This window comes from Pelophylax lessonae, assembly GCF_965119305.1.
Source record: "Pelophylax lessonae genome assembly, chromosome: 4".
Classification (NCBI taxonomy): Eukaryota; Metazoa; Chordata; class Amphibia; order Anura; family Ranidae; genus Pelophylax; species Pelophylax lessonae.
In genome coordinates this window covers 373,945,695-373,959,772 of record NC_138771.1, presented here as the reverse complement: position 1 = coordinate 373,959,772, position 14,078 = coordinate 373,945,695, and the positions used below count along the sequence as shown (strand labels likewise).

The 14,078-nt window shown below is 39.6% G+C and overlaps 1 protein-coding gene across 1 annotated transcript in view; it reads right to left on the bottom strand.

Annotated features, from left to right (window-relative positions):
• LOC309552099 (teneurin-2-like) overlaps positions 1-14,078 on the bottom strand; it is a 1,659,581-nt gene that overhangs the window by 398,876 nt on the left and 1,246,627 nt on the right. The window lies entirely within an intron of this gene.

Here is a 14,078-nt window from a genome sequence, read left to right as displayed (position 1 = left end):
TTTAGTTTTTTTTTTTTGTAAGGTGCTTACCCCCCTAAAAAGGAGGAAAAAAAGGTGCATTCAATAGACAACTTATTAAAGAAAAGAAATTATAAACAAAAAGATAATTCACAGATATGTTTTGTCAGTCTACTTGCACATAAAAAAAATGTTAAAAATGATAGGAATAATTAAAAAGTTTAACCACTTGCCTGACCGCCCCATGTGTTTTTACTGCGGCAGTTTGGCTCTATTACGTAAATCAACATACCTGTTTATAACATCATTTCGTTCAATAGCCACTGGATGGCGCGATTGCACCGCCAGAAGCATGATCGCGCCATGATTGGCTAGCGGCGATGTCAATAAATGGGTCCGGCTGTCCACCCACCGTCCACCCACGATCATCCCCAGGAGAGGCAGAGCGTCAGTCTGCCTATGTAAACAAGGCAGATCGCCATTCTGTCAGGGAGGAACACAAAAATCTTGTAGGGACACGGATCTCTGTGTTCATCCAGTGAGTCCATCCCCCACACAGTTAGAAAGCACCCCCTAGGGACACGCTTAACCCTTTGATCGCCCCTGATGTTAACCCCTTCCCTGCTAGTATCATTAGTGCAGTGACAGTGTCTTTTTATTAGCACTGATCACTATAATAATGTCACTGGTCCCTGAAAAGTATCAGAAGTGTCAGTTAGGTGTCCGATTTGACTGCCGAAATGTTGTAGTCCTGCTAAAAATTACTGATGGCTTACATTGTCCTGCCTTTGCTAACTTTAGGTGTGTAACAGTCTGCTATTATATACGTTAGTACTAAAATGTAACTATATATTTATTTTTATAATTGTGCCCCTTAGCTTTTAAAGTGCCACCTAATTCAGCTACCACACCTGCCCCAGGGGTAGAAATTGCATACGTTTGGCTGTGACATCTACCTGCCGAACTGCTGGACCTCCAGATGGTTTGGTGACCTTTTGTATTTATCTAATGCTCTGATGTTGATGTTGATGATTTTCACACATATATGTAATTAATCCCCCTCCTTTTTTTGTCGATTTTCATATTTTCATTTGAATTCGCTCCCCTACACCTCCTGAAGAAGCATGATCAGAAGTCATTCAAACTAACATTATCATTTACCTTCCAATATTGGGGTCTACTTGTTCATGGGTAATAAATAAAAGGAGGCTCCTTGTATTTGCACACGTTGTACTGTATGTTGTAGACAGTTTTTATAAAAAAAAATTCTATGATTATTGTAATAAAATATACAAATAAAACCCGCGCCCTTATAGCAGCGAACTCATACAGCTGGATGTATATAAAAATTGATGAGAAAGGAGTCATTATTGTAATAAATATGTAATTTTTTTTGGGAATTGCAAAAAAAAAAAAAAATAATCATACTCACCTGCCTAGCTGCAGCACCGATCCTAGCAGCAACTGTCCCTCGTTGCCTTTAAAGTGGTAGTATCCCGCTTTTTGACACTTTTACCTACAGGTAAGCCTATAATAAGGCTTACCTGTAGGTACAAATAATATCTCCTAAACCGGCATGGTTTAGGAGATATTTACAGTGCATGCAGCCACTCTCGCGAGCGGCGCATGCGCTCTGAAGGTCCGGGGGGAACTTCAATTAATTTGCCGGGAGCTTGCCGGAAAATCGTCATCGCGGCTCCGGCCAGAGCCGTCTCTTCCGGCCAATCACCGCGCCGGAGCCGCCGAACCCAGAAGAGACGGCGAGGGATCATGGCAGCGCCCGCAGCGATGTCCGGGGGTCCGTGTCGGGGCTTCGTTCTAAGGTAAGTTACGGATAATGGGCTAGTATGCGATGCATGCTAGCCCATTATGCCTTTGTCTTGCAGGTTTTTTTTTTTTTTTTTTCTAGGGTTTACAACCGCTTTAAGACCATCCAGCAGAGAACTGATGACTTATACTCACCTTTATAAATATACTTATATCTCAGTAGACCCCTTTAAAAGAGGCTGGGAAAACAGCTGTTTGGATTGTTTCACTTCTACACACATATTTAAAAAGAAAGAGCAAAAATAAAAAGGCAAAATAAAAATATGCAACCTAAAGCAAATATTCTTCTCTAACCCACAACACCTTTATTAAAATGAGCTTTAAAATAAATGGATTGTGCTTTGTTTAGGATGGTGTATTTGAATCTGCAAAACTTTTTGTGAAAAAAGTAGATTTTTTTTACATATAAATTATTGTTTTAGATTATTTTTTCTATAGCCTATAAATAATAAAAATGAGCAGATTAGCCAGAATAGTTTATATTTAATAAAACCTATTTTATTTGTTTATAAATTAATTTATTGTTTATTTACCTACAGATTTGCTTAGTGGCTTTATTCATTTCTAAATATATGTGTGACATTTGAACAGCTCATTGTGTGGGGGTTATAATTATTTAACCACTTGCCGACCGCCGCAAGTACATATACTGCTGCGGTCAGCCCCTCACAGACAAAGTGACGTATGGGTACGTCACTAGCCTGTGAGGCTCTGGGGAGCTCCCACTCGGTCACGGACCCCCCCCCCCCATGCGTGTGCCCGGCGGACCCTATGTCCGCCGGGCACTCACGATCGTCCGTGACAGCAGGAGAAAGGAGGGCGGCTGATGTAAACAAGCCGCCTGTCATTCTCCCCTGTGTAGGAATAGTGATCATACGGTTCTACTATGTAGGACCGTTGATCACTGTTCCTACAGCTCAAGCCACAGCCAATCACAGTTAGAATCACGCCCCTAGGGACACACACCACCCCTCCCTCTCAAAAAAAGTTAACCCCTTCACTACCAGTGTCATTTTACAGTAACAGTGCATATGTATAGCACTGATTACTGTAGTAATGTCACTGGTAACCCCAAAAGTGTCAAAAATGTGAGTCAAGGGTCCGATCTGTGCGCCCCAATGTCGCAGTCCCGCAAAAAAAATCACAGATCGCCGCCATTACGCGTTGAAAAAAAAACAACAAAAATTACAAAAATCTTTCCCTTTGTTAGTAAACGCAATAACTTTTGCGCAAACCAATCAAAATACGCTTTTTGCGATTTTTTTTTACCAAACATATGTAGCATAAAACAAATTGGCTGAAAATGTTAAAAAATTTTGATTTTTACATTTTGTTTTGGGGAATTTCATATAAAAAAAATGTGAAAAATATTGTTATTTTTGCAAAATTGACGCTCTTTTTTTGTTTATAGCACATGATCAAAAAATCGCACAGGTGATCAAATACCACCAAAAGAAAGCTCTGTTTGTGGGAAAAAAAGGACGTCAAATTTGTTTAGGTACAGTGTCGCATGACCGCGCAATTGTCCATTAAAGTCACACAGTGCCGAATCGCAAAATACCCCCTGGTCAGGAAGGGGGTAAAATCTTCCGGGGCTTAAGTGGTTAACATATATTATTAATTTTTTTTTTTTTTAAAGCGCAGAATTTTTTAAATTAAAAAAGCTTACATTTAGGAAAAAAGATCAAAAATCTATGGTCAAAGAAAGTTAATATATTAGTAAAATATTATAGACCAATAAACAGTATGCCAAAGGGGATAACTGCATTTAAGGAAAATCTAGTCTTTTAAAATGTAGAAGAATATGGATAGCATTACCTAAAACATAGCATTTCTAAAATTATTCTTTATCATACAGTTTAATGTTCCCAAATGTATATAATGTTAATAAATTGGCAATAAGACATTTTCTTTCTTTTTTTCCTCATGTCAAAAAGTAACCTTGCTGAGAGAACTGGCTGCTAGGTCCTTCAAAGAACAATGTGCCATGTTCCTTTTTCTTTATGAGAAGACAAGCAAATAATTCAGCTTTCTCATGCAGAGTGCTGCTTCTGTCAATATACGTTAGCAGGAAAAGTATCCTTCTTCAAGATAATGCTGCAGCATAGAAAATCCTATTCAACAGCCTCATGGCAGCGCATTCCCTGCTTGCTACAATGATATGAAATTATAAAACTTAATTTGAAAGACAATGTAAATGATTCCCTTTAAAGTGCTTCTAAAGGCTCAAGGTTTTTTTACCATCATGCATTCTTTGCATAAAGGTAAAAAATAAAAACCTTCTGTGTGCAGCAGCCCCCCTCTAGCAAACAAGCTGCTTGCTGTGGGGGCACTCAGCAGGATAGAGGGGACAGGAGCACCAGCAAGGGACCCGAGAAGAGGAGGATCTGGACTGCTCTGTGCAAAACCACTTTACAGAGCAAGTAAGTATAATATGTTTTTTTATTTTTTAACAAGAAAAAATAGGAATTTAATATCACTTTGAGTGCATTTCAGAATAAAGCAAGCATCTTATCACACATTGTCATAACATATTGATGTTAAAAGGCCCCTAAACCATATGCATAAAATCTTGTTAGAACCCTTTGCTTGTTTAATAGTCCACCATTTCACCATTTTGTTGGGGGTGTGGTATTTATGTACACATGGAGAAAAAGATAAATAAAGGCCTGTGCGATATAAAAGGAAATGTTCTAAACTCCTTTGATATATATATATATTTGGGGAGCTATGTCATCTGCTGGTATTGGTCCACTGTGTTTTATCAAGTCCAAAGTCAGCGCAGCCCTCTACCAGGAAATTCTAGAGCACTCTGTTGACCAGCTTTATGGAGATGCTGATTTCATTTTCCAGCAGGACTTGGCACCTGCCCACACTGCCAAAAGTACCAATACCTGGTTTAATGATCATATTAACACTGTGTTTGATTGGCCAGCAAACTTGCCTGACCTAAACCCCATAGAGAATGCTTGAAATATATTACTCTGTGTGTAACGCATCTATATAAAATATTTGGGTTTCACTTTTCAAATTGAATTACCGAAATAAATTAACCTTGTGATGATATTTTAATTTTATCAAGTGCACCTGTATATACAGTATCTCACAAAAGTGAGTAAACCCCTCATATTTTTGTAAATATATTATTATATCTTTTCATGTGAAATTACGCTTTGCTACAATTTAATGTAGTGAGTGTACAGTGTAAATTTGCTGTCCACTCAAAATAACTCAACACGCAGCCATTAATGTCTAAACTGCTGGTAACAAAAGTGAGTACACCCCTAAGTGAAAATGTCCAAATTGGGCCCAAAGTGTCAACATTTTGTGTGGCCACCATTATTTTCCAGCACTGACTTAACCCTCTTGGGCATGGAGTTCACAGGTTGCCACTCAAGTCCTCATTCACTCCACCATGACAACATCACGGAGCTGGTGGATGTTAGAGACCTTCTGCTTCTCCACCTTCCATTTGAGGATGTCCCACAGATGCTCAATAGGGTTTAGGTGTGGAGACATGCTTGGCAAGCCCATCACCTTTACCCTCAGTTTCTTTAGCAAGGCAGTGGTTGTCTTGGATATGTGCAAGTCTCCGAAGGGAAGGGATCATGCTCTGATTCAGTATGCCACAGTACTTGATGGCATTCATGGTTCCCTCAATGAACTGTATCTCCCCAGTGTTTGTACTCCTCACCTGGTCGCCGCCACACACGCTTGACACCATCTGAAATGAATAAGTTTATCTTGGTCTTCTCAGACCACAGGACATAGTTCCAGTAATCCATGTCCTTAGTCTGCTAGTCTTCAGCAAACTGTTTGTGGGCTTTCTTGTGCACCATCTTTAGAAGAGTCTTCCTTCTGGGATGACAGCCATGCAGACCAGGATGATGCAGTGTGCAGCCTTTGGTCTGAGCACTGAGAGGCTGACCCCCTACCCCTTCAACCTCTGCAGCAATGTTATCAGCACTCATATGTCTATTTCTCAAAGACAGCAATTGAATATGATGCTGATCAGGTGCACTCAGCTTCTTTGGTCGACCATGGCGAGGCCTGTTCTGAGTGGAACATGTCCTGTTAAACCACTGTATGGTCTTGGCCATCGTGCTGCAGCTCATTTTTTGTATGGTCTTGGCAATCTTCTTATAGCCTAGGCCATCTTTATGTAGAGCAACAATTTTTTTTTCAGATCCTCAGAAGGTTCTTTGCCATGAGGTGCCATGTTGAACTTCCAGTGACCACTAAGAGAAACTGAGAGCGATAACACCAAATTTAACACACCTGCTCCCCATTGACATATGAGACCTTGTAACACTAGCAATTCACATGACTCACGGGAAAATGGCTAATTGGGACCAATTTGGAAATTTTTACTTAGGGGTGAACTCACTTTTGTTGCCAGCGGTTTAGACATTAATGGCCATATCAAATGCTGAGGTATGGCTTGTAATACCTTACTGCTTGTTGCACTAGGATATTATTTAGGTTCATGTGATTCCCACTTCTAAAGAGCACCATAGTAGCTGACAGTAGTTACCATATAAAATAAGTATACTGCCTCACTATTTTTGGTCAAATGGACAAATGTGCAAACATTGGTTACTATGTTCTGTTTTGAATTTGAGCCCAATGCCGAATTAAGCTTTAGCATATAGTATAGTAATACTGTATTTAGTAAGTGGTAATAAACCCAAAACTGTTTTATATTCCACATTACCAATCGCCAGATGTGGTCCTGCATTAGTTTTCCTTTCTTTGGCTTTTCCTCCTCTGTTTTCATCTGGTGATCTGGCCAGTAACACATCTCCTGTAAAAGTGCCTACACTCTGGGGGCACAACAGACAGCAACATTATCGTCTGGGGGGGGGCGGGGGGGATGTGTTAGATGTACAGATATGATCAGATTTGGATATGCTAGCCAACTGAAGCTAAACTCAGGTTACATCAACAGTTTCTCTTTCCTTTTGGGATAAAGGTTTTATGTGAAGCACCCCTGTCAGTGGTAAATTATTTTTCTGAACACTCTAAATGACACATTTACAGAAGAACATTTTCTGGTGAAAAACAACTTACTGGCCAGTTCACTGGATGAAAAGTTAAAGAAAGAAAGCCTACAAAAACCTAATGCAGCCATCTTATCTAGGAATTGGTAATATATTAAATGTTTGCTTTTGGGTTTAATACCACTTCAACCAATGGCCTGATCTGTATGGAGTATTTCCATCTTGGGTCACTTTTGCAGACCTTAAAGAGAAATGATTGCTTTAACTTAAAAAACAATGTAGAACTCCTCAGGGGACCAAGTGTCTGTAGCTTCTCCCCACTTCCACTCTGTCTATCCCCTTCTCTGTCTGTCCCAAACTGATTTTACATGGTGCTCTTCACCCCCAGCTCTGAAATCTTCCTCTTTGCTTTCTCAGGCTGCAAGTACATGAGTGGATACACAGCTCTGTTAAAAAAAAAAAAAAAAAACTACAAGTATCAGTGCTACCTATTTTTTTTTTTTGTTCTTACTTGTGGATGAGCATTTCTCACACACAAGAAGCATATACAGGGGAACCTCAAGCTGACATGATTTTATTGTTTGAACTAGATGGACTTGTTTCTATTTTCAACCAGACTAACTATGTAACTATACCATGCTCCCCTTCCCCTGCTATAATAAATGTCAGGGCACCCCTGCTGCAAGAAAAGAGTGCTGTCACTCACACCAAAGTATTTATTTGTCTCCTTGCTAGAAGCATGGGTGAACAGCGGTGGGGGGGGGGGGGGGGGGGCAAGCTGTCAATCATGCTAGGTAGCAATGGGGCCACAGATTAGGGGGATTTATCTATGACTATGATTTTAGGACATGGTGGGGCTTCTTCCTTAATGAAGACATGCACTAAGATCATATAAGGATTAATAAAATACAGCTGGTTAATGCATGTTTAGATAATCTCTGATATGGGTCACATTAGCATAATGCACAAAAATACATTCAGCTGCATTCATTTCATTTAAAATATATAAGAAAAAAAATAATTATGAAGGAAGAAAACTTTGCATGACTTGTTTTGTTCACATGTCACCTTATGGTGATTTTAATCAAACCAAACTTTCTCCTACTTTGCTTGAAAGGGCGAGACAGCATTTTTTCTATAGCTAAAGGTGTGCCTAATGTGATCTCAGATTTATATATGTCTGCTGCTCCCTCTCTTATTGCCGATCAGACAGGGCATGGCTTTCAGCTTTTTCCTTTGCCCTTAATAGGAAAAAAGTTTTGATAACAGGCATATGTGCAAGAGCCTCTGAACTAAATGAAATGCTGTTTCCTTTTCTTGATATCTATCCAATTACTGTCACTGCCTTCTCTAGATGTCTACCTGGCCATTAGACCTGTTAACTCTGAATCCCAAATTGCAGTTTGTCTAAGCCTTAGATTGAATGTACAGCAGATGCCTTAAACAACCATCCCAGAGGGATTACATTTTTATATTTTACCACGCACTGGTGATTCTTAAAAATACAACATTTATTACCAAATAGGTACACATATAAGACAGGTAGGAGGAATGCTATTGCAACTAATATGATTACTGGTACTTTTATATAGGTACAGACATTTAAGTGTAAGCCCTGTCTGAGTGCCTCTGAAAGCCCATATAACATAGCAAGAAGCATACACAGGTTAAAGCTGATCATATATGGTACAACTTGATTGTAGAAACCCCTATCTAATGATGACTACACTATAACGTTCTATGGTGCTGATTGATTCTAGATTTACTGTCTTTATTTGGTAGGCCTTCATATTCAACTGTTTGGTGAATCTAAAATTAATATTACATAGTTAGTCTGGTTGAAAAAAAGACACAAACTCCATTTGGTTCAACCAATAAAAAGGGGAAAACAAAACAAAACATTTTTTTACAATCCCATATACACAGTCCCATACCCACAGTTCGTCCAGAGGAAGGCAAAAAAAAAAAAACCTCAGCATGATCCAATTTGCTCCAGCAGGGGAAAACTTTCCTTTCTGATCCCCCAAAAGGCAACCAGATATTCCCTAGATCAATTTTACCTATAAATGTTAGTATTCAGTTCTATTATGTACATTTAGGAAAGAATCTAGGTCTTTTTTAAAGAAATCCACTGAGCTGGACATCATGTCCATATTACCAACTTAAAGAGGTTCTTCACCCTGTTTGAAAATAATTAAAAGTCAGCAGCTACAAATACTGTAGCTGCTAACTTTTAATAAAAGGCTACTTACCTGTCCAGAGATCCAGCACCATCCTCATCTGGGTCAGTTGTTTGTCAGCCTTCAGGTCCCCAGCACCGGCATGATAACTGAGAGAACCCAACTGTGACTCCTTGCAGCTTCACAGAAGGCTTCCCACTGCGCATGTATGAGCCACAACATGCTTTAGGAATAGTCCCGCAGCCTTCTGGGATCTTTGACATGTCCCAGAAGGGTTTGGGCAGGGAGGGGTGTTTAGAACTTCTGGTGGAATCGTCTAGGCGATCCAACCTGAAAGTGGGAGTGGGTACCTAGTTTTAAAAAGAGGAAGAGGAAGGGGGGCAGAAAGTGGAACTTCTCCACATACACACATCACATACCCACAACTGAACTTACTTTTCACTATTTCATGGCATGGATGTTTTTTCTTTATTTTACATAATATGACATCAGTAAGCACATCATTATATATGTAGTGACAATACCACTCAGAATTACGTATATGTTGACAGGCACAGATGCACACAGCTGACATTCAACATAAGCAACAGCTCTTCAGGAGAACGTGAGGATGATAGGAACCTAATTAGTAAACAGGAAGTGGTCTAACAACGCATTGCTTTTACCCACTGAATAACGTAAAAGTAATTTGCAAACACATTATTATAATCTATTTTGTTTTTTTGGATTTTTTAGTACTAACAGGTAAAGTATGTGTATACCCCATCACTAACATATCATAAACACCTGACACTGACATGCTCTACTGTTATCATCGTCAGGATGTTAAGCCTGAGAAGTGCCATGCAGCCATTATTGGAGGCACGAAGTGTATGTAGACAGGAAGTAACTGAAAGTCACTGCAGCACTGAGATTCAAGATCAGCAGCACTAAGATGAAAAAAATGTAATTATTTTTTAAATAGCAGTTCTTTACCAAACTAAATGTCATTCAGTTGTTTTCACCCAAAATGCACACAACTTTAGCAAAGAATCATACATTTTGTTAAAATTAAATCTTAGATGAACGTTCTGCAAATTCTGGGTGAAAGTTGTGTGGCTCATTGGTGAAACAAAGCCCTCAAGAAGTAAACTTTGAAGTGTCATATAGCTGGTCTATAAGAAAAGCAATCATAAGTAAACTCTTTGCCTTAGAAGAGTAGCAAAGCTGATTTATGGGATTTCTTGCCATGTAATTGCTGCTACATGCTAGTCATTAAAAAGTATTGTATTTGTTTGTGTAATAATAAAAAAACTGAAAGAATCAACCCAAAGTATCTACTTACTAGGGTTCTGCGGATCACACAGACAAAATGTAGTAATTTTTCTTCATAGATTTTGGCCAAAAGTTTTACTGCTACATATCTTTGGTAAAAAAAAATGCAAATAACAATATATTATTTGGTCTTTGTGAAGGTTATAAAGTCTACAAGCTATGGTGCAAATCATTGAAAATTGATCACACCAGATGCACTGCTGGCCTTTCTCATTTCTTGAGACACTAACAAGCCAGAAAAGTACAAATACCCCCCAAATGACCCCTTTTTGGAAGGTAGACATTCCAAAGTATTTAGTAAGAGGCATATTGAGTTTTTTGAAGTTGTAATTTTTTTCATACAATTCTTTGCAAAATGCAGATTGTCATATTACCTAGTTATTTCTCACACACCGTATAGGCATACTTGCAACTACACCCCAAAATACATTCTGCTACTCCTCCTGAGTATGGCAACACCACATGTGTTAGCATTTTTCACAGCCTGGCCACATACAGAGGCCCAACATCCAAGTAGCACCTCCAGCCTGGAGATGTGTCCGGAAAGGTGCATAAATTACACATATAATTTCTGTGCACGGATGAGCACTGTTGTGGCACGGATGAGCACTGATGTGACAAGGATTAGCACTGATGGGGCATGGATGAGCACTGATGTGGCATTGAAGTGGCATGCATGTGGCAAGGATAAGCACAGATGTGGCATGGATGAGCACTGATGTGGCAGGGATGAGCACTGATGTGGCATGGATGAGCACTAATGTGGCATGGGTGAGCACTGATGTGGCACGGATGTGGCACAGATAAGCACTGATGTGGCATGGATGGCCACTAATGTGGCATGGGTGATCTTGGATGAGGCATGGATGTGGCACAGATGGGCATGATTGGGGCACTGTTAGGCATGAATGAGGCACAGTTGGGCATTAATTTAGGTGAAGCTCAGATTGCCATGAATGAGGCATGATTGAGGCACTGATGAGGCACAGATTGGCATGTTTGAGGCATAGATGAGGCACAGATTGGGATGAATGAGACATGATTGAGGAACGGATGAGGCACAGGTGGGCATGATTGAGGCACAGATGAGGCACATATTAGCATGAATAAGGCATGATTGAGGCACAGATGAGGCACGGGTGAGAACTGCTTCGGTCTCCTCTCCTCGCAAGCTGTACCATTCGGTGTGTACAGCGTGCGAGGAGAGAACTGAACCGGACATGCGCCGGTTTGTTGACAACTGATCGCTCTGTCATTGGGCGGAGCAATCACATGGTAAAGGGCTGCTGTCATTGGCCCTTTACCACGATCAATGATGCGCCAGGTCCTGTGAACTTGACAAGCATGGGCGCTTCCGTGTGCGCACCCTGCGGGGCACACGGGAAGTGTAATTCTGGGAGGACGTCATTGTACTTTGTATGTCCTCCCAGAATAAGCCGACCTCGCTGTAGCCATGGTTTGAGAGAAGCTTTTTTGTGCATATGGTGATATATGGGGCTCCTCCATCAGTAGTTATCACAGTGTCCACTGAGAGTACCTGTTTTACATATCTGAGAGATAGACAATTTCATAGGGTGGAAGACAGATTGCCCACATCTTTAGTAAGACGTTATTTACTAGTATACTTTCTCTTTTTCTGCTCATCTCATTTTTATATGTGGCCAATAGATGAGAGGAGAGACAGATATACCCTCATCTCTTTATACCAGTTGGTGTTGATGAGCCTTGAGTTTATATATCCTCTAAACAGCCTGGAGACTTTATATTGAATGTAGGAGGAGATTATAGCCCTAATATTTTCTCTATGTATATATCAAGAGAAGTTTCACTATTTCAACTTGGTAGATGTTAATATTACCACATAGAGATAGAACGTTGATTCATATATAATGGCATTGACCTCATCCTATATGTACATTATACCTGTTATGGTCAATAAATACCTTTTATGATTTACAATACAGATTAAGTTTTAGTTAAGTGGTCTTTTGGTGCGTAGGGAAGCGTACTCTTGTCTAGTTCTAGTTTATTTTTGCTACAGTTAAGTGTTTTCATTCTCACAGGCTTTTGTATATGTGTAGTCCATAGAAAAAGCAAAATTAAGATGGCTTTGGGTGGTTTTTAAGAGTCATCCTGAAAGTTTCTGGGGCTGTTTTATTTATTTATTTATTTATTCATTTTCCTATTAAAATATTTTCCTAAAACAAAAACTGCTTTTGTTAAATATTTCTTTCAAGGAACACTTCAAGTGCACCTAGAAAATATTACAGTAACAACTTTATTGATAAACAAAAAGTCATGGATGGCTCTTTTTATCTAGAAAGCCACATGATGCCGCCAACATGATTCTGAATGGCTTTGTTGGTAAACAAACCCTTTCATAACCAGCTCAGTGCTAGTGATAAACACATCTTTCATCAACAAAGCCATTCATTACCATGTAATTAGCACTTCTCTTAGTTCAATAAAAAAAAAAAAATAGAAAGGGTTAAATTACAATTCTAGCCTAAACCTAAGTAGTCTTAAAAATGTTGTTTTGTCCCTCCTATCACCTATGCTGATTACCTGTGCAAAAATTATGTACATCAGTGTTTCTCAACCAGAGTTCCGTGAAACCCTAGGGTTCCTCCAAAGGTGGCTAGGGGTTCCTTGAGCAATGGGCAATTTCTGCCTCTCAGATGAGTTCCCCCTGACACCATTGCTCTTTTTATCTATCTGGAAAAAGGCAATTCTTCCCAGTGCCCACAAGTGTAAGGAGCATTCATCCCACTGACCTTCACACTAATGTATCATGAGTAAATATAGTCATCTTTTAACAGGGGTTCCCTGAGACCAGAAAATTATTTCAAGGTTTCCTCTGTGCTGACAAGGTTTAGAAAGACTGATGTACATACTTACCTATTTTCATAGTTACATAGTTAGTCAGGTTGAAAAAAAGACACAAGTCCATCTGGTTCAACCAAAACTTTCAGTCAGATTGGTCCCAATCACGTGATCCAGCTGTCCTGTGTCAGCCAGTAGCGTCTTCTGTGGAGAGAAGGGAGCACCAAAAACTGCTCGGACTTGGGAGCCCATAGGTGACATCACCGCTGGCAGGCATTCCCAGCCTTTGTCAAGCACTCTCTCCCCTCCCCTGCAGCTGCCACTGGCTGATACAGGGGATCATGTGACTAGACCAGAGAAGGCTGAGAATAGGTAGGTAAGTACATCTTTTGTACATAGGTTAGTCAGCGCAGATGTAGGAAAGGGGAGGGCACATTTGTAAGACTAGTTAGGTTGAGGCTGGAAATCTGCTTTAAATGTTTTATGCCCTTAACTGGACATGAATATATATATATATATATATATATATATATATGCCTTAATTGCAAAAGGAAAAGCAAGTTCCCCAAAAGTCTCCATATATTTATTTTATTTGAACATTTTGTAGCTTGGGATGTATGAAAATATGACACAGTATTTGTGTCTCAAAATTCATATCCTTTTGGGAATTTGTTGGTTCACATATTTGTTTTGTTGTTTTCTGTGTTTGTATGTTGTAGCACACCACAAGAAATGTAGAACTTCTTCTGTGGTTGTTAGTGAGCTGTTTTTGGCATTAAACTATACCTACAATGTATCTTTCAATAGAGGCATCTTTTAATTTGTCGTTGCTTTGAAGTTGGTGTAGTATACATTAATGGGTTGATTTACTAAAGGCAAATAGGCTGTTCACTTTACAGGGGAATTCCCCCTAAGCTTAGTAAGCAAGGTGAAGCTCTGCTGACTTTTACCATCCAATCATGTGCAAGCAAAGATA